Below are 22945 nucleotides of genomic sequence, written 5' to 3' on the forward strand. Positions count from 1 at the left end.
TATACGGATTACTAATACTTGAAACTGAAAAAATACTGGATGTTGTGAATAGCATTATATATGTATAAATTACATATAGACTCATGTCCATGCATAATGTATGTGCTTTATGTTATTATATCACACATATAAATTCACAAGGACAATTACACATTTAAGTTGTTACACGTAAAAAACATGATTTATCCATCCAGTCATCTATTTTCTGACCTACTCAACCCAATGTAAGGTCACAGAGTGGTGTGTAGTTTATCCCAGCAGCACCAGGCAAAGAAAGAAATCAACATGATTCATGTCTTCTAGCGTTCAGGCACACTAAATTAAGAACAAAACATCTATATGGATATGTATGTGTATATAATGCACTCTGTATATTTCTTCCACATGTAGAATAAATTATATAATTAATTGGTTTAGACGCTATTTCTTCTTAACTCTGCTGCATGTATTTTTAATTTAAATGTATTTACATATTAGCCCACTGTTTCAGTAAATCATTACATTTATCATGCAATTATCAGACAATCTTTCAAAATGTGAAAATTCTACTTTTTCCCACTTTCTTATTTTTTTATTCTTGTGTAGTGTATGGTGGCATATTTGGTGTTTGATTACCTGAGCCCTTCTTCTGGGGTGTCAGATATGCTATATATTTTCCCATTTCTTGCAAATCTTTAAAAGTTTCTTGACTTCAAACAAAACAGAGTAAATATCTTTTAAAAATCTTTTGTGAGTCATATTATTGTGTATGCTGGAGGAAATAATGTCAGGTGGTAGCAAGACTGACTAAAACTAATATTAAACAGCACAGAGATTAATACATCAGAAACCTTTGATCTTTACACAAAAAGTCAGAAATATTCAGCAGAGCAGTAGTACAAGGTGCACCTGCCTGGCTGTCCACTTTACAAATAAATATGAATTTGACAATAACTGCAACACAGGATATATACAGTAGACAAATATTTTTGTAAGAGCATTTAATTACTTCCTTAGTACTGGGAACTGAAACAGACATCTTACACTGATTTTTTTGACAAATTGCAGATAGACTTTCTGGATGAGAGAACAAGAGAAAATGAAATACACATTTGTCAATAAATGTAAACAATTAATCCTTTGGACTAGCAGGAAAATAAAAATCTTGGGTTTAATAGATATGTATCAAACCCATTCTTTAACTCCCTTAATTTAGCATGAAATTTTAAGCTACTGATAAAAATAACATTCTCATACTCACTTAACATGAGACACTGCTCAGATCATGTGGAGAGCTATACAAAAATAAATTGAATTGAATTCATCAAATCCAGTGTCTTATGGGTCCAGAACCTATCCACTATAGCACTGGACTAATATAAGGGCCAGCCCTTGACACGGTGCCAGTCCATTGTATGGCCCACTCACAATCACACAGTGCTAACCTGGAAAAAACAGTTAACCTAACAAGCACAGCACTGGAGATGTAAGAGGAAAACCAGCATTGCAGAAAATATACCCCTATAGATATAGGGAGAGCATGCAAGTTTTACAAGGAGATTGTGCATAATTTGATCTAAGGGTACTGTACCCTTGTAACATCAGTCCTTCCTCTGGTACCACGGAGCAACCTTAATTTGAAAACTACATAAATCAAAGCATTTTTTATGGAATACTACTTAATACTCTCGTATTAGACCTCTGAAGGTGAATTTTCTATAAGGTTCAGGAATTTAGAAGCATAACTAGTATTAAATAAATTAATAAGTGATTCAGTATCATTTTAGTGTTGCATTCTCTTCAGTGCAAATGGAAATAATCAGTCAAAGTGTAGGTTATCCCATGATTTAAAAGGATTAATTTCTGAGAAGTCAGACAATTATTCCATTTCCATTTAGGGATCTTTGCTGCATTTTTGTATTACCGTCATCTCTGTAACTACAGAATAGCAGTAAAACTATTTTTGTACTTCATAAAAGTTTCCAGCTAAACTTTGGAAAGAAAAAGATGCAAGAGTGCTTAAATGCAAGCAATGATTTACATCAATAAAATAATTTGCTTTGGCTAACATCATCTAGTTGACTTTATCTGTAATCTTTTCATGTTTGTTTTGCTACTAATGATAAAACAATGATGTCCTACCACATATTTAACACATCTTCACTAGTCAAGGTCAGAAGGTTAGAATAATAAACACCTTTTGTTTTCACACATGTGGCTCATAGAACAGTACAAAGCACTAATAAACAGAAGAAATCCTTCTTGCCTTTTTTATTCAAAGAATGACCAATATATGGTAAAATCCATTGAGGCCACATACTGCAAACTCAAAACAAATCGGCCACCAGCTATAAAATGAGGCACTTTGTCTAACTTTTTGACAGCACCCCTTTTAGCCAATGCAAGAGAAAGCTGAAAAAAGACATCAGAATTTCTTTATAATGGTTTAAGCTCTGAAGAAATTCTGAATTCTTATATTGAAGCTCTGCCAGGCATAACCTTAAACAATAATATATAAGAGACCTGATTAACACCTGAATAACAATTCCAGTTTTTTTACACCAATTTTGGGTTGCATGTAAATCTCATTGTTTAGGCATGACTAAGATGGCCAAAGGGTTAAAGAATTCCAGGAGTCTATTTAGAGTCATTGTGTTCTCTACTAATTATTCATAGACCAACTTTAACATACATTTTCAAAGTTTCTTTATTTCTTTAGGAAATAGGTAAATAATGGCTGCAAAACACTTGCACACTGACTAAACACTCAGTGTTTATGACTGCATATACTGTATATTGCTCGTATAATGCATTGCATTAATGCAAATACCCTCAACCTCCAAAAAGACAATATAAACTAAATCTTTAGAACAACTGCAGCTCAACATATGTGGCAAGCACACAACATCAAGAGATTTAGTTTTTCTTTCATGAAACATCAGGATGGCAAGGATGCTTGATCAAAGTGACTTTGATCAGACTATGATTGTCAACGCCAGACATGGTTCATCTAGCATCTAACTAATAGCTGCTCTTCTGGGATTTTCATGCACTACACTTTCCATACTTTACAAAGGTGAGATAAAGTGAGATAAGCAAATAACATCCAGAGACAAGTAGTTCTTTGGACAAAAACACTTTGTTAGTGAGAGAAGTCAGAGAAAAATTACCACAATATTTCTGTAAAACAGTACTGTGCAAAAGGGCATTTCCAAATGTATAATGTGTCAGAACATGAATCGTATTGGCTATAGCACCACAAAACTATACATTGTTCCACTCCTCTTACCTACAAAGAGAAAGGTGATGCTACAGTGGAAATGTCATCATCAAATGGGACTATATCACCTTGTAGGACAATATTAATTTCTGTTATAAGATGAATATTGTGGAGGGTCAGAATTTGCTGTAAACAGCATTAATCCATGAATCCATCTTAATCTATGTTAACAATTCATTCTCTTTGTGGTAGCGTAATGGTGTAGGGAATTTTTTCTTAACATACTTTAGGCCACTTAATACCAGCTGAGTGTCATCTGAATATTACTATCGACATATACTTTGTTGCTGATGATGTGCCTCACTTAGGGTTATAGTTTATGTTTTTTCAAAAGAAACCTGAAGGTAAATGAGCCATATCATATCATATCATACCAATGTAATACCACAAACATGACAATAACTTAAGTTTACATCCAGTGGCTTACACAGACCCCAGATTCCAAATCAATAGTGAACCTTTAGGATGAGGCAGAATGGAATGTTCTCAAATGAATGTGTGGACAAAAAAATCTGTCAGGTCAGGTCAGGTTGGGAGGCATGCACTGTTACATGTTGCCGCACCTACCACAGGAAAAAACAGCTCAGGATTCTGGTTGGCAACCCCCCAGGCAGACACGCGGTCCAGTCCCACTCCCCAGAAATGACCATCTATCTGCCGCAGCCAGGTGTTACATGAGCATCAACTTGACAGCATGGTGCTTTGATCAGGTGGTGGTGGCACAGATTGCCACCACAGAAAACTGGAAAAAGAACAGCAGAGAAAGTAGGTGTTAGTACAGATTTTGGAGCCACCATGAATGATAATGAAAATTAGATGCATATACAGAGTATCATAATTAAGCTAAAATGAACCTATGAGAAAGCCATGTTAAAATAATGTATTTTTAGCAGTTTTTTTAAAGTGCTCCACTGTATTAGCCTGGCGAATTTCTATTGGTAAGCTATTCCAGATTTTAGGTGCATAAAAGCAGAAGGCTGCCTCACCACTTCTTTTAAGTTTAGCTCTTAGAATTATAAGCAGACACTCATTTTAACATCTAAGGTTACGATTAGGAGTGTAAGGTGAGAGGAATTCTGAAATATAGGATGGGGAGAGATTATTTAAAGCTTTGTAAACCATAAGCAGTATTTTAAAGTCAGTTCTAAATGACACAGGTAACCAATGTAGCGACATCAAATCTGAAGAGATGTGTTAGAATTTTCTTTACCTAGTTAAGATTATAGCAGCTGCATTCTACACTAGTTACAATAAATTGATGTATTTTTAAGTAGTCATGAGAGGAGTGCTTTACAGTAATCTAGCCGACTAACAACAAAAGCGTGAATTAATTTCTCAGCATCTTGCAATGTTATAAGAGGTCTAACTTTTGCTACATTCCTTAAGTGAAAAAATGCTGTCCTAGTAATCTGATTAATATGTGATTTAAAATTCAGGTCAGAGTCAATAGTTACCCCAAAATTCTTTACCATTGTCTTAAATTGTAATAATAATAATAATAATAATAGATTTTATTTATAACGCACTTTTCATTGATAATATAGAATCCTAATGGATCAAGTTCATTTATAATACCCTCATTTTATCCATTTTTACCAATCACTAAAATCTGTTTTCTTATTATTTAGTTTAGGAAAATTACTACTCATCCATTCAGAAACACAAGTAAGACATTGTGTCAGTGAAGAGAGTTCAGGGTCATCGGGCGCTATTTATAAATACAGTTGTGTGTCATCCGCATAGGTGAGGTAGTTTATTTTATGCCCAGAGATAATCTGATTTAACAGAAGCATGTAGATTGAAAAGAGCGGCGGACACAGGATAGATCCTTGTGGAACAGCATATAGAATATCATGTGTCTTTGAAGTATAATTACCACAACTAACAAAGAATTTTCTACCTGCCAGGTAGGACACAAACCAATTTAAGACACAGCCAGAGAGGCCCACCCATTGACTAAGGCGATTTCTAAGAATATTGTGGTCAATGGTATCAAATGCGGCACTCAGATCTAAGAGGATGAGAACAGATAAACAGCCTCTGTCTGCATTTTCCCACAAGTCATTTACTACTTTAACAAATGCAGTTTTTGTACTGTGATTTGTTCTAAAACCCGGCAGAAACTTATCAAGAATAGCATGTTTATTGAGGTGGTCATTTAGCTGCATAATGACTGCCTTCTCTAGGATTTTACTTAAGAAAGGCAGGTTAGAAATAGGTCTAAATTTTTCAAAAGCAGAGGAATCAAGATTATTTTTCATGAGCAGGGTTTAACTACGGCAGTGTTAAGACTAATGACGAGCTTTCTATGTCAAGAAAACTATCAATTAGCATGCCAGATACTTCTTTGAAAAAACTTGTTGGTATTGGATCAAGGATGCAGGTGACACTCTTTGAGTGTTCTATGGTATAATAGTACTAGAAGATTTTTTAACTTTCTTTTCAGGAGCGACTCTTTCAGCAGCAGCTCTCACTTTAGTATTAAAATTTTCCACCTTACTATTTACATTATCCTCGCTATTGTAGTAAGAACTACAAACGGACTGGTTGCTTAGAATGTTTGCAAACTTTGAAGCTGCTGATGAATCAAAGAAGCGTTTTTTAACAGATTCAATTAAAACAGCTGCACCATCAGAGCTTAGCCACGTTTCATTTAGTACAATAAAACTGATTTTCACTAATAAGACTGTTGATGGAAAATGTCTTGTTGGCTAATGCTGTAACATTTAATAAAGCCATATTTAATGTCTCGGAAGAGCAGAACTAAATTGTAGGAGCATTATGAGTTTTCGAGAAATTAAGTTATTTGTATTAGCGCCACTCTGTGCATATTTTTTATTTAATCTATAGTCTGTTTTAATAGTTTAATACAATACTCATCTAGGGGTGTGTGTGTAATTAAATTATTCGTATTCATGTCTAGATTTTTACAAAGATTGAGGTTAAGGTTAATTATTAGAGTATAAATGTCGTGCACCTTTGAAGAAGATTTTGGTACAGAATTATCATGTCCTAGCAAAGCATTTTGGAAACAGTTAGGAGTAATAATAGAGAGTCAAGAGAGTCAAATTACCTTAGAGATGTTTTCGGAGAGGACCCGGGTGCCAAATGCAACCTCTCCCAGAAGAGGTCCCAGTTATCTATGAACCCGATGTTTTGTCCCTCGCAGAAGCCTTTCAGCCAGATGTTTAAATACCAGCAGACAACTGTAATACTCATTCAAGCTTCTAACCAGAGGTAAGGGACCTGATATGAAGATTCTTGCAGCCGGGGTCCTCTCCTTCATAGCTTTAATTAGTACTGTGAAGTCTGCCTTAAGAATCTCCGACTGTCGGTATCTCACGTTTTTTACCCTGGCATGTATTACAATGGCTCCCGCTGCCCTGTTGTTGTGCCTCTCAAAGACTGTCATCGCTCTTCTCATAATAACTTGAACACAAGCACCAGGAATACAAAAGACAAAAGATTTCTGATTAGGGCATGAGATGTTTAGGTTTCGTACGATTGCATCTCCAATCACAAATACATTACCCAGGGCACACTGGGGTAACGGAGAGGGTCGAACCGGTTCTAGGTGGAGATGCTTGCCTGTGCCAATGGAGGTGATCTAGCCTTAAACCCCAGCCTGCTTAGCTGAAACAGGCTGAATTCCTCATTGTTGATGATGTTGCTCCAGCGACGAGGCGCAGGGGTGAAATTCACTTGGCCTTGAAAATGAGCAGCACGGCGTGGAGTCGATATTACTGAACCGCAATTTGCTGTGATGATTTCAGATGTTGGGGAGGATTTTTCCAGTAGACAAGCCTTCAAATCCTTCAGGTGCCTCTGTCTGGACAAGAGTTTCTGGATCTGGATATCAAGAGTCTAGAGTTCCTCGACAATGCGATCTATCTCACCATCAGCCATTGTCTGCTTTCACTTCCTCTTTGTGCCCTAGGAAAGAATGAGAGAAGGTTAGAGTGTCCTCCAGACTACAGATGGTGTGTCACTTGCTCACAGATTCCTCTAACAAATGCCACCTCCCTCTAGGCACACTGGTAACACTAACACCAACACAACCCTGAGCAACCTTAAGGGTGTTGTTACGGAAGGTCTCCCACATCACATTAGGATCAGCAGACACACCCAAATCTGTAAGTTCCTGTAACAAACTGTGGGCAAACTCATTAGAAAAAAACTGATCTTGCAGTCTGGCAAGGTCCAGCCTCATTCTCCTAGTAGGTGGTAGTCTACTGGACTTAAGCTGGATCGGACACCAGCAGAAATAGCCAATCCATCACAACAATAGATTCTCCCCGAGTATGACAACCTTCAGAGCGACCAGACCAATAAGAGATCTGGCCTGTCCCAGGTCTGCATACCTCATAGAGTGCATCCACTGAAATGCAGAGTTTATGAAGCTCCTCTGACAGCAGAGAAAGATGATCATCACAGCAGAGTTATTATAGTTTTGACTTTTTTTTGCTAGTTTTTATTTTTATATTACTTCAGGTCTTAATTTTAGTTTTAATTTAGTTTTAGTTAGCCTTCATGCCATATTTTTAGTTTTAGTTTCGTTTTTATTTCACCAAGTCATTTTTATTTTATTTTTATATATATTAGTTTCAGTTTTAGTTTTAGTAATTATAGTATGGTTAAAGCAATTTTGTGGAGGTTAATTTTGTGCCACAAAGAGACAACTGTAGACTTAATAATTTTGGAAATAACATTTATTTAATGTCAGTAGAAAGCAGTATGTTCTGTTAATAAACAAACAAAAATAAACCCAGATACTGAATTTGAACTGACTATGGAACACACTGCAGTTTGCATGCAAAATAGTAATCCTAATTTAAATGGTATAACTGAAACAACAAATGCTTCTTTCTCCATTGCACAGTTTACTAAAGCCCCATCATAACAGTGATACAAAACAGCCTGACAGATTCAATTATACATCTTTCTGTTAATTTTCAAGAAAACTCTGTGCTGTAGAGAAGTGGTCATTCTGTTCCGCAATCCAGATGACAACTGTCCACAAACTGAAAATATGCGTTCAACAAATGCTTGTGAGGCCGGGGCACACACAAGGTCCAAAGCCACAGGGCTAAGTTTAGGGTACACAGCCACCCTGGCTTGCCAGAACTGAAGAGGATTTCCAGTAAAATCCCCATGCCTAACCTCCTCCTGATATTTCTGCATTTCGTGTGGAGCACTTTCAGATGGCCAAGGCTGGTTTTCAGGGTTTAAGCAAATTATTTTATTAGCCAAGTACTTGTATTTCTGAAGGACTGTGATGTTTGCTGAAACGGCTACTGTTTGTGTAGACTCATCTTGTTGTGCTTCTATGGTGTGATTGTGTTTCGCTGCCTCAGTCAATACAAATAACTCTGCTGTTCTTTTCAAAGATATTAGTTCAGGAGACTGTAGGGTTAGAGAGACAGTTGGATCCATTAGACATGCGGCTGCAGGGACTGGATCAAATTGATCACTAATGGGATCTAACAGACATGTAAAACGTTGGTGCAAACACTTGAGAAGAGCTTGTGCCAAATTTTTCTCTCCTCTAGTTGACTGGAGATGTGCCTCCAGGTTTAGCAGGAAATGTATCACCTCTGACAGAGACTGGCTATCTGTTTTAAGCTGATCTGTGTGCATGCCAAATGGCTCCAATACTTTAAGTTGGTTTTCCAACTTGGCCCAATCACTGATCAATAGTATTTCCATAGTATATCTATAGCTTTGACTATGTTTGCTCCATTGTCTGTCACTATAATCATAATCTTGTCTTCCGTTATGTCCCATTCATCCAGAGTACTGTCGATAGCGTTTGCCAAAGCTTGTCCCGTATGCGGATGACATATGCGTCGTAAACTTAACAAAGCATGCTGTGCTTGGTTTGTTGGTGAATGATAAAAGCATGCAGAAATTCCCAAAAACAAAGCCGTCAGACCCTTTTTACTCCATCCGTCTATACAAAGGGTTAGTTTCCGAGCTTGTTGGACCATTTCTTTGATACGCTGTGTTGCTGTATTCATTTTATGTGCGATGAGCACATTTATTCGTGCTGCACGGGGCATGCTAAATTTGGGATCAAGAGAGGAAACAAATTTTCTGAATGAAGGCATGTCGCACAGCCTAGTAGACATGCCAGTTTCAATAAACAAGTTTACTTTGGCGTCTGATGAGTTTGTTCTCCAATTTGCTGTCCTCTGCAAACACGATGTTAATGTCTGCTGTCTTGTATGATGTGTACTAGAACTTGCATGTATACTCCAATTGCACTCTCATTTCAGCCTTTCTTTTTCTTTACCCAGAAATATGTCATAGGCTAATTTGTGATAGCTATTTAGGTGCACTTTAAGGTTTGTTGGATTTTTACCTTTAATCTGTACAGCACACAATGCACCCTGCTCCAACACTATGCACTTACTGTTGTTGCTTTCAGCATTATATTCAAAAAACTCCCATATGGCGCTGTGTCGTTTTCTTCCAGACATGTTGATTGCAGATACCCTCTGGTCAGATAAAGTTTATATGCTGAATTTCATCACCTATAGGGCAGGACCGGAGGTTTATGAAAATGCAAAAATAGATTCAGCCGCGTTCTTTCAGATATGATCACGAAAACTGATTTTTTTTTTAGAAATTATTATTTTATTTCAGTTAGTCTTTTAAGCTACTGTAATCGTTTCATATTGTTTTAGTTTTTCATCTCAGTTTTGTTATTTATTCTATTTCAGTTTACGAAAATGTTTTTTCATTAATAGTTTTAGTCTTCGTTTTCGTTTTAGTTTACGATTATTACCTTGCATCACAGACAAGACGTTCCATGTGCTCACTTGAATGGGCCACCTCAAATTGGAACCTGAGTGCTGCTGTGCAGCAGGTGATGCTTCAGCATCACACCAATTCTGATTCCAAGCAGGTCTGACCACATTGGCTCTACCAGCGTTTTTGACTCTTCTGGGGATGAAGCTCCTGAAGGCTTTCCCCCATCCCCTTCATAGTGCGAGCAGCTTACTTCCTATGAAGTAGACATACTCTGAAATCCATAGAGATCATTCATGAAACAGCATGGAAATTGTGAATACAGTGATCCCTCGCTATATCGCGCTTCAACTTTTGCGGCTTCACTCCATCGCGGATTTTAAATGTAAGCATATCTAAATATATATCACAGATTTTTCGCAGGTTCACGGATTTCTGTGGACAATGAGTCTTTTAATTTATGGTACATGCTTCCTCAGTTTGTTTGCCCAGTTGATTTCCTACAAGGGACGCTATTGGCGGATGACTTAGAAGCCACCCAATCAGAGCACGTATTATGTATTAAATAAAACTCCTCAATGATATACGATATGCTTCCCGCATGGTGCTTGATTGTTTGCATTTCTCTGTCTTTCTCACCCTCTCTGACATTCCCTGCGCCTGACGGAGGGGGTGTGAGCAGAAGAGCTGTACGCACAGAGGCTGTTTGCCTAAAGGATATGGACGCTCCTCTAAAAAATGCTGCTTTATCGCGGTGCTCTGGTATACTTAAAAGCCCAAAAGCACGTATTGATTTTTTGATTGTTTGCTTTTCTCTCGCGCTCTCTCTCTCTGACATTCTCTGCTCCTGACACGCATTCTTTGAAGAGGAAGATATGTTTGCATTCTTTTAATTGTGAGAAAGAACTGTCATCTCTGTCTTGTCATGGAGCACAGTTTAAACTTTTGACTAAAGGGTGTTATTTCATGTCTAGAGGGCTCTAATAATGTTAACAGTGTGGGAGAGTTTATAAGGGCTTAAAATATATAAAAATAACCATACAAACATATGGTTTCTACATTGCAGATTTTTATCTATCGCGGAAGTAGATCGAGGAGGGTTTACTGTATGTTTCTCTTGCAGATACAAATTTTAGACAACACAAATGAAACTTGACTTGACCAGAAGTATAGATCAGGCATTTGACTTTGTATTTAAACACATATGCATTTCGATTTACTTGTATCTTAAAACGGAAGAGCAGTCACCAGGAATAAGGAAGGAAGGAAGGAAGAAATCCCTTTGCCATTGGCCCTCTCCTTCACTTGTTTTGCATCACTGCCACCAGACATTACACTGTAAAATGGCTTTTAGTACAGCATGAAGATAAAGAGCAATCATATCTTTTTATGTAACACCAGATTTTCATTATCTTAATGTAGAATTGCCACATTTTTGTCAGGAGAACCTCTAGATGTAATCCTCAGATATATTCTGACTCATGGAAGCTATGCTGAGTATCATATTCTTAGGACATGTTCAAAATAAACTACTGTATCTGTGTTTAATAGCACAGTCACTTTATTACTTATACATCTTCTAAAACTCACATTCAGTAGCACATGGAACAAGAACATGACAATACAGACAAATGACTAATCTAAACAAATATATTTTTGTGAACAAAGTATAACATGCAATAGAAGTGAACATGAATTCATTTAAAATTAATCTATAACCAGCTCTGTATATGATCACAAAGAATGATATCTGTGGGTACAATAAGTTAAGACTGAAACTGTCAGTTGGGTTAAAACGTGTTAAGAAGGTTTAAAACAATTAGAAAGAAAGAATATTTTGACCAGCTACTTTTTATCCTTGGAAACAAGGATCTCTGACCTGAAAGTTGCAGATGGAATACTGCAAGTAGAGAATCCTGATTGAGAGGATTAACACCTGCTTTCCACGCAACTTTCTTCTTCTAGCAAATTAGGCTATTGGATCTTTGTTATTTTGCTGCTTTTTTTCATAATATGACACATACTTTTTTTTTTTTGCTAACACTGAAATTTCCAAACCATGCCATAAGAACATAAGTTCAGTTCATTCCAGTCAAAATTTTTTTAAGTAGTGTTGTAAATATGGGATTTGAGATGAGACAATTCATTTTGATTAAGTAAGCTTATCTGCAAATGTATTAATGTACCTGTAAATTTTCAAATTTATTTCAACATTCTCATGTTTATAATTTTTATATGAATCAGAAAGAGGACCACATCCTTGAAAAGACCCATATGTTCACTTCCAAGTAACACAGACAGCCATTCACTTGCATTCTTACCGACAAAATGACTGTTAATCTTGTTACAAAGTTAAAAGCACAACTGAAACCTTCAGACCAACTGTTCTGTAAAAGGTTAGGGCAGAATGGTATTAAAATTATAATAGTTGCTTAATGTGAGTTTTAACATCTTTCGTGCAGTAAGACAAAAAGGTGAAGTAACAACAGCAACTTCTACTTCTCTACAGTACTGACACCTGGAACCAATGTTCCCTTCTATCTATTATTTTTAGTTAATGTTGGAACCCTGTCCAGGGTAGGTAGCCATGAATTTGATTGAGAAAGTAATAGTAATGTTTAATAGTAATGTTCCATTACTAATAAAGTAAGGGCTACTGGGCTGAAGTCATGAATCATGTTTAGGTATTTATTTGTAGCTACTGGAACTGCCCAAATAGGATACAAGCCACATGCCTCTGAATTTGATTAGGAGGGTTCAAACACAGATGGATGGACACCTGACAATAAGAGCAAAAGATTTCTACCTGTCAAAATTCTGGAATTCAGCTTTTAAAGATATTTGCAATATTAGATAACCACTGAAAGCCCTTGAAGATAAACTGATTTATAATAGAGTTTAACTAATTCTGGTTCATTTATACATGTGAAATTCAGATTTGACTTACACATCCAAAAATGGAGACCACAAATAACAAAATCAACTGTTTAGCCTTTTTATATTGTAATTTAGCTTTCATCATGAGCTCATGTTTACTAGCTTTAAATCTTCCTATACAGCACAAAGTTCTGTTCTCAGATTTACTGATTTGTCAGAGACAAGCATTTTGTATCAGGGACAATGTTATATTACATTTAGAAATAATCACTTTTTCTGTTACTTTACATTTTGTCTGTTTCACAGAGCTGCAGTTTTTAAATCCTTAAAAATCGTATCACTTGCTGGCAGTCTTGACAAAGCATTTTCTGTATTCTAAAATCTAACCAACTCATGGATGTTAACTCCATTTCAGGTAAAAAAAGCATTTTTTTTTCAAAACAGTTCAATCCACTGGGTATCCCAGATACTATTTCAAACACTTAGATATCAATTATAGGAAATAAGCTCTCACCAGAAACTCTACATTAATACCCACTGAATAAAAAAACATGAATGAAAGAACATTTCTGAAAAGAATATTTGACAATGACTCTGCAGTGCCTTCTCCAGCACAAATAATAAGGAAGCATTCTGGTTTCTTCCTGATTCTGGAGTATATCATTCACAAAAGAAAGAACAGATCACGATTGTATTTAATTTAGGTAATTGGTTTCAAAAAGGCTTGATGAATGTCATATTCACAAACTAGGATCCAGGAAACAATGTAATAAGAATGAAACTCTGGTATAAATAAAAAGGCTGCTGATACTGCACAGACAAAACGTATTCACAAGACAAGATCAAAGTAATTATATAAGATTTTACCAGGTAACTGCATAAATTATTCACCATATGAATATACAATGAACATTCTAATATAGCTCTATGCTTACTCAATAAATGAGTAATACAGTCTTATGGAGGATTAAGATCTTTACCCACACAGCCATTATTTGCTGGATTAACTGACTGCTAATATGTATACCTGTGTGCTTAACAAAAGCATGAGTCTATTGCATATGAATTGAAACTGCATTCAGAACTGATAAACTGATCTAACATACAGTACACATGTTCAAGATGTGGGAGGAAAATATTAGTACCTAAAAATGAACCAATGCAGACACAAATAGAAAGCGACTAGACAGACAACGACATAAATGGGATTTAGGCTGTTGTAACTCTGTTGTAGCAAATTGTAATATATTTGCTATGGGGTCAGGTTCAAAACCTGGTGGTTGCTCTTTTTGATTGTTTTACGCATCAACTTTAGATTTTCTTAGGCATTTTGGATTCCTCTACATGCCAACCTTTCTTATCTAAAAATCATCCTAAAACATGGCTCTATTACACGTGGCTCTCACTTCACATCCAATTTTAGTGCTTGCCTTACATACTTTAAACTAAAGATAGCCTTTAATTTCTCTTGATAAGAATAGAGATAGAAGACTATTTGGGCTGGTGTTGAAATGTATGGAAACATAGTGCACAAATTTAAATGCTGCTACCAAACAGTTACAAGATACTTTGCTTAAATCCCATCTATTTCATTCTCTGTCTAGTCCTTGTGCCTTCTATTCATATCTGCATAGGTCCTTCTTTGGGTACTAACATTTTCCTCCCACATTTTGAAGATATGTATGTTAGGTTAGTTTAGTAGTTCTCAATGGATGCACCTAAGATGGACTATCACATCCTCCAGAGTTGTTAACTTGCCTTGCTTCCAGTACTGAAGATTTTGTGCAATCAGACATAGTATTTGGTTTTTGATTTGACTTGCGATACTTTATTAGTCCCCAAGGAGAAAGGGTCTATGAGGTGAAATTATCTATTTGACAATGTCTATGTACATCATCTAAGGGTGGAGTGGTGGCTCTGTGGCTTAGGATCTGTGCTGGAATGTGGGAGGTTCAGATTCCATTTCTGCCAGAATGGGTCCTACTCCATTGAGCCCTTGAGCAGGGCCCCTAGCCTTATAATTGCTCCAGCGGTGCTGTATAATGTCTGACCCTGAAAGGTCACGCAAAAGGACAATTTCCCCCCAGGATTAATAAAGTATTTAAAAAAAAAATCAATGAATTATATTTTCAACTGGATTTCATATGGAACATTTCATATAAAAACTGATTATTATACTAAGAAATTGATATTTACAATTTTACAATAAAAGTAGCTGAACACTGAATCAAAAAAGTAAGAAGAGGCAAGGAAGACATTTGAACACTGCAGCTTGAAAGTAAAAATATTTAACTCCAAAACACAACAGTTATTAGCTTGAACTTTAATTTAGGGATAAAATGACCTTCACAGAATGATATGGACAGCACTTGGTCCTCATAGAAGCAAATGAATAGTCACATGTTGGCCAAGAAACACTAAAAGAAAGTAAGTTCTACAAAATGGTGGATAATTATTGCTCCATTCTTCCTTTCAGATCATTTAGCCATTTCATTTAGCCTATTTTGCACTTCTGTGGATACATTTAACTTTTAAAAAAATCAGTCATACACTTTTCACCCTCATTAACACTAGAAGCCACCAATTCTGAATAATATAAGAAATTTGTGGATGATGTGCATTAGCATTTTCTAACTGCAAATAATGTAAAGTTAGCAGTATGATTTAACAGTCTTCTGATTAAACAGTAGCAGTCACACACAGTTCAAAGTCTATAAACCTAAGACCTTGGAGCCCACCCCATTCCCTTTCTGCCACCAGGTTTATTTGCAGGGTGCAGGCAAAGGGAAAGGTTACCACACTACATCCTGTAGAATGTTTCTTTTTCTTTGAGAATTGTGTGGCAGAACTAACACAATCATGCAGAGAAAAGGGACTCAGTCTGAATCCAAGCATTAGGTGCAGATGTCCATCAGGATCTATGCCAGCTGTTACAGTGAAGGTCTTACCAAGGCATCTTGATTTATTTTAGTTAGGTGTGAGGATTGGGAACTTTGCTGATATAAGGTAAATACAATATGAAATTGTGACTGAATGTGTGCCAAACGTTTGCAAGGGTTGATTACTTTAAGTAAAAACACATTGCCGCAAGTTGACCTTGGGATTTTGTGTTGTTATCATTTACTTATAAAATAAAAGATGTTTGAGGGTGGATGCAATGTAAAAATAATTATAGTTTTTTTTTGCATTAAGTCCACTGAACAAAACCAGATCGTTGTCAGCATGTGTGTCTATACTACATTCAGACACGCCTAATGAACAAAATAAGAAAAAAAAAAGTTTAAGAAATCCTTGAAAACTTAGGGCACAATGATGGTTGTACTTTTTTTTAACTTGAGTTGGCAGGAACAACTGCGCAATTTTAATATTTGGCAGTTCAAAGTGTTAACATGTGTGGTAACCTCACATTTAGATATAAAAGAAAAAATCCATTGCCCATACCTACAGGCACAGTTAAACACTATGAGGAAAACAATGTGAATGATAATTTTTAAATGACAGATGAAGATGGAAATTGCATAACACAATGATAAGGAAGTAGTCACAAAGGATTGACGGATAAGTGGATTTAAAATTTGGTGTCTTACGGCTAGACAATGAGTCATATAATTATTGACATATTTTGTGTATTTTTTACACTGAAGTGTTCTGTGTGTACTTTTATATTGGATTCCCTTTTAAAAAAATGAACTAAATTATTAATATAACTGAATGCCATTGCAAAAATGTAGATCCGATGATCAATATTTCAGGAATATAGTATGTTATTCATGAACACATGTAAAACCTGAAAAATTGTATTTACTGTAGATAGCTTGTTAAAAATGCAGTTATATTGATTAAGGTATATGTAAAGGTCTTGGTCTTTCAAATAATTTCTAATGCTTAACAGCTATTTTTGGTAGATGCAATACAGTTAACCAAGGAGACATTAAAGACTGGCATGCATATTGGTTGTTAACTTACTTTTTTATTTCAAATTAAGTATATGTATATATGAAGTGACCATCTGAGGTTCATATGATGAAACAGAGGCAGGGACTTAACCAACAAACCATGCTTTCAAATGCAGTGCTCTAGCTACTTTACCATATTGCATGCTTCTGCTAATATAATTTCATCCTAATAAAATTACCGGTCTAAAATAGGCCCTGGCAGTTTTAAGGCCATTTGCTACATGCTTATAATCCAGCTAAGAATTTTCTAATAATGCACAATCTTAGACCTCTGTCTAAATAAATGTATCATTTCTATATTTTGGATAATCCACTACGATCTATTATAGATATGATCTATTTTCTAATGCCCCAATCAACACACCAGTAAGTATAAAGATTGCAATCATCACAAAGTAGTTTGCTTAATTATTTATCAAGTGACAATATTTTGTGCATCAAAACACAGCTAATAGATACAGTATATCAGTGTTCATTCTCTCTTATCAAGTGGCAGCAATCGACTACTCTGTCATTTGTAAAATTAATTTATTACTATGAAAGGGTTTACCAGGCCTGAGACTAGTTATTACATTATATTGTTTTCTTAATTCTTTTAGGTTTACTGCATTCTAATTAAAATATAGCACAACACTCTTTTTTAAAGCTTACCAAATTTTGTTTTACTGCAGTGGGCTGGCGCCCTGCCCGAGGTTTTGGGTCCTACCTTGCGCCCTGTGTTGGCTGGGATTGGCTCCCTGTGACCCTGTAGTTGGGATATAGTGGGTTGGATAATGGATAGATGGAATAATTTTGTTTTAGATATGGTATTGCTAGTACATTAATACTCTCTTTTTGAAGTGGTGAGCTACAACATCTTTATTTTAAATTGCTGTGCAATGACTTAACATGAGAATGGACTTTTGTCCTAGTAGCCATAGTGCCTTAGTGTAGTCTAGATTGACTTCAGGCCACTCAATATCTGCTGTAGCTGCTGACCACAGTTCCTTTATAGTTGTGTGACTTAGAGCCTCAAGTACTGAACTTTAAGAAACAAGCCTGCCAGCTCACTTCTTGCCTCTGATTCACTTGTGTGACTCTCATCAAGTCACTTACTCTGCCTTTAAACATTTTTAAAGCATCCTGATCCAGTGAGTCACCTTGGCTGAAGGTGCCTGCAAAATTTATAATAACAAGAGATTTACTGTATTTCAGGTTTTGTGGGTTTTTTTTCTGAACTTAATGTAAAAGAAGTGCCTGTTCTGTTCTAAAGTGAGTGTGTATATTTGTATCATATGATGGACTGACACCCCCTTGAAGGTTGGTTTGTGCTGCTGGATTAACTTCTGATACTGAATTAGGTTTGATAAAGGATGGCTAGATGGAGGTTTATGTATGCCTGATTACTGCATCATTTTCTCATTTCCATTTCCTATAATATTGTGGTGCTTCTACACAACCTTGACCCCAGTTATATCACATTACATCACTTGAGTCTACTTTATACACTACAGCAGTGATCTGATTTATTAAACGAACATGTGGGCTAAAAAGTGGACTGTTTTTGATAAGGACTCCTTTTCCTCATTGCTCAATATAAATTATTTGGATCGAGAATCTGGTAATACCAACTGCAACATGAAACACAGTGCAGTCTAAAACTCTTACAGAAATCTGTATGTTTGGATTTCAAAATCATTTGTGAAATTTATAATATAAGTAAGTGGACTACAAATTAATAATATGAGTAAGTGGACTACAAATGAATATTAATGAGAATTTAAAAAATCCGGAGTTTTATAGCAAACTATTACTCTTGTAGAGATTGTAGGACTTCTTTGGTGTGAGTGCTGATTGGGAAATTCTGGTCTTTATTTAGCATTATGGCTAACTGTTAACAGTGATTATACTTAATTGAGAAGTGACACAGTCAGTCACAAAGAAGTAATGTCACATAGTAATAAAATATATAATTGATTTAAAAAATAAAAGTCTAAAGATTTTTATTTTATTTTTGAAACTCTTTTTATTCATGCAATGCTGCACAAACATTTATTTAAAAAATGAACACACAAGCTGATAAACCTTAGAGTGACCATTGCACAGCAGTACATACTGTACAAGCAAGTGTTGTCGAGTATATAAAATTCCTTTTGCAAAACCATGTGTAGGTTTAGTTAGACTGTTTCCAATTATGCATGCAACTTGTGACACACAGTTTGTAATGTCAGTGACCTTTTTACTCTTAACCAGTAGGCATTGTTTCCATTGCACTTCGAGCAGCTATATACTTTACATATATACCTTGATTGCCTGGTGAAAATAATGCCAATGAGCACAACTTATATACAATAAATGTTTAATAATGGCTCTATATAGATATAGGTAAACTATTACTTTGTTTTTATGAACTAATCCTTCCTTATCCAATTGTGAGAATTTCAAAAATACATGTGCTTGGGGGTTGGCAGGAATTCCAAGATCCAAATGATTTATTTTTTCCTCCAGCAGTAACCTTTTGCAGAAGTGCTGCAAGTTGGAACAAGTTCTTAAAGGATGTGTAAAGAAAGCAGCATTTTTTAGACTCAAAGACTTGAAAAAACCTTGGTGGAAATACTAGAAAGTATCATTTTAATTTAAAATGTAAGCAGAAACATACTATATGTGCAATGAAACTGGGGCGGTGAATCTTTCTACCCTTATCTTATGTATGCAGTGTTTCATTATGTAAGGTTTTCTGTTCTGTGGAATTACATTTTGTGCTTTGGTCTGATTATTTGTAAATGTGTACAGCTCTCTAAGCTTTTCAGTGCCTATGTAAAAATAAACTGAATTAAATGTAAGAGTCCAGCTGGATTGTGAAAACTGACACTAAGCTCCACATATTGGTTTCAGGATGTAATCTCCCCTTTTAAAAATCGTTCTCTGCTTCTTTAACATGTCTCTGCACTCACTTTCTGGCTAGTACTTGCTGTACTGCAATAACCTATGCAGATGTGATGCAAAAAACTGTGTGCTGATTTCCTTTAACACTGCCATTTGGCGTGTATATAGTTTGTGTGGGTCTTATAAAATTGTGGAACTGCAGGTAATTTTATTCTGTTCATAAGATATGGGCCATGAGAATTCCTGACAGACTTTGTTTATCCTTGTGGTCATGCTAACAAATCTGGGCAGCAACCACCCAGCATTTTACCCTATAGTTATGCAGAGGATCACAGAAGTAGGCACTTATGTAGCAGTAAGACAATGGAAGCACTGTGGGAAATGCTAGAACTCAGAGGCAGTTGGGTATCCCAATAGGTTATGCACACCCCCACCTGCCACGTACTTGAATGATCTGAGGTTTGCCTGGCTTTGTAACATGGGAATAGGTTCAGGACTGTAGGAACACCTTCTATAAAGAGTTATAGATAGGTAGCAGGTCCAAAGATCATTCTTGACTCTGGACATTAAGTTAAAATCCCCTCCTGGTCAGCCAATGGGTGAACTTGAAATCAATACAAGACTGAGTGAGAAGGGCTCAACTAACAGGAAGTAGATAGTTCAGAGAAGGTGTTAAAAATACAGGTGGTAAGAAAGAGGATTGTTTAGTAGTACTTTTGGTGGGAAAGTGTATAAGGCACCCGATTTTTTAGATGCAAGGTCACATCGTAGTTAGGCAGGTCCCAAAGGAAGATGGATTATTTGTTTAACTGTGTTTATTTTTTTTATTGTTTTACTCTTTCTGTCCAAGGATGGTTCCTGCCTTGCTTCCAATGTTGTCAAGATAGTAATGCTTGTGACCCTAAAATTGGATTGTAGATGTGCACTAAAAAAAGGGTGGATGGATGAACTGAAATCAATATTAGAATCTATATGCAATAAGAACAAGAAATAAAGTCATTATAGAAGCTGAGGAAATAAAATTTCCGAATTTCTCTTTTAACAACTAATTCCAGCTATAAAATTGGAGAAAAATCATGACATGAGAAAACACACCAAATGGCTTAAACCTAAGTGATTTTACACTAATAAAACTATAATGTGAAATAATGTAATATCAACCTTGACCACCATTCTTGCAGGTTTACTCATAACCTGATACATTTCATCATTTACTGTTCTTCAGAGTTTGTGTTTTTAATGATAGCCCTTTGAAATTTCTAACCATTGACTTTGAAACAGACAAAATATGCATCATGTGTTTATAACTAGACAACATCTGGATTTGCTTGTCAGCATGTTTCCCAAAAATAAAGGATCAGTCTTAGTGACACACTTCTCATTCCTATGCAGAGTATTAGAGGTCTAGAAGTAGATGCAAAAATACATCTTACTTTAATTTTCTGGTCAAGACTGTGTAAATGGTTTGTAATTATTTATCTATCAACAGGTTTTGTCATTGACAGCTGTTAATCTATAACTTAAATGCCAGATAATAATGCTCTCTTAAGGGAGATGCCTCTACTTCTACTTTAGTTTCAATGCAATGTAAAAGTTGAAAATTGGATTACAGTTCATATGGTAAATTAAGCCTTTGACACACATTATTGTAAAAATTACTTAGATACAAGGCTAATGCTGGAAATACCAGATGCATTGGTATTTATTTTCTTTTAGGGAAAGAGCTCCAAAAACTACTCTTCACAGGTCATAATGCTTTGTTTTTCTTGCAGGATAGTTATAATGTTTATACAGTAAGTATATTTGGAAGTAAAATAATGCACTAAAACTGTGATTCTTCCCAAGACTAGCAGTCTGACTGCTTTAACAAATGGTAAAATTCCTCAGAGGTCAGTAATGATAATTTCACAGTCATTTATTTGTATTTTCAAGAGAAAAGGTCCTCTTTGTTACAATTTTAGTCACTAGACATTGCGTTATTCTGATATTTTCATTTTCCAGAATTAAGTTATCATATGTATTTATTTCAGACAGAAAATCTTTTAAAAGGTGTTAGTACTCTCTGGTATCTTTTACATATAGAACCTGGGAAATTCCAGAGAATAACAATTTCAAAGATTTTGTGGGATTACTTGTTTAAACGTATCAGGATAAACAGTTAATTTGCAATTAATTAAAGTCTTCTTTTTTCGGCTGCTCCCATTTAGGGGTTGCCACATTGGATCATCCATCTCCATCTATCTGTCATTCACATCATTTTCTGACACACCGACTGACTTCATGACCTCCCTTACCACATCCATAAACCTCCTTTTTTGGCCCTCGTCTTTTTCTTCTGCCTGGCGGTTCTGTCCCAACCATTCTTTTCCCAATGTACCCCTCATCTCTTCTCTGCACTTGTCCAAACCATCTTAATCTAGCCTCTCCCACTTTGTCACCAATCTGTTGTACCTGTATTGTCCCTCTAATACTCACTCCTAATTCTGTCTACTCTTGTTACTCAGAGCGAAAATCATACCATGTTCAAGTCAGCCATTTTCAGCTCTGGGTCTTGTCTTTTTGTCATTGCCACCATCTCCAAACCATACAACATAGCCGGTTTCACTACCATTTATATAGACCATCCCTTTCACTCTTGCAGGTACTCTTTTGTCACAAATCACTCATGCCACTTTTCTCCTCTCTGTCCAGCCTGCCTGCACTCTCTTCTTCACATCTCTGCTGCACTCTCAATTGCTTGGGACTGTTGAACCCAAGTATTTAAATTTATCTATCTTCATCACCTCTGCTCCTTGCAGTCGCACCCTTCCACCAGCTTCCCTCTAATTCACACACATGTACTCCATCTTACCCCTACTGACTTTCATTCCCCTTCTCTCCAGTGCATACCTTCACCAGTGCATACCTTCACCTGTCCAAGTTCGTCTCAACCTGCTGTCTACTCTCGCTACAGCAATTTCATCTGCGAATATCATAGACATCATAGACCAGGAAATAGTGGGCATACAAGTTGCCTCTGAGGCAGAGAGGGGGGAGGGCAAAGGGGCAAAACAGCTTGGAGATGCCACCAAAGTGATCACTAAGAGCCATGTCTGTGAACACTGATCTTGAACTCGAAATATATGAGATGTGTTTGTGGTTAGTAAAATAGTGGTGTGCCAGGGGATGTTTTTGGTTACAAAAACTCTGCCATCAAAGAAAAAGTTGGAAAACACTGATCTAGACAATAGCATTAACT

At 36.1% G+C, this 22945-nt stretch overlaps 1 protein-coding gene across 1 annotated transcript in view; it reads left to right on the forward strand.

The window, feature by feature from the left end:
* Positions 1-22945, forward strand: part of LOC120538629 (parathyroid hormone-related protein-like) — an 86967-nt gene that overhangs the window by 12921 nt on the left and 51101 nt on the right. The window lies entirely within an intron of this gene.

This window comes from Polypterus senegalus, chromosome 11, assembly GCF_016835505.1.
Source record: "Polypterus senegalus isolate Bchr_013 chromosome 11, ASM1683550v1, whole genome shotgun sequence".
Taxonomy (NCBI): Eukaryota; Metazoa; Chordata; class Cladistia; order Polypteriformes; family Polypteridae; genus Polypterus; species Polypterus senegalus.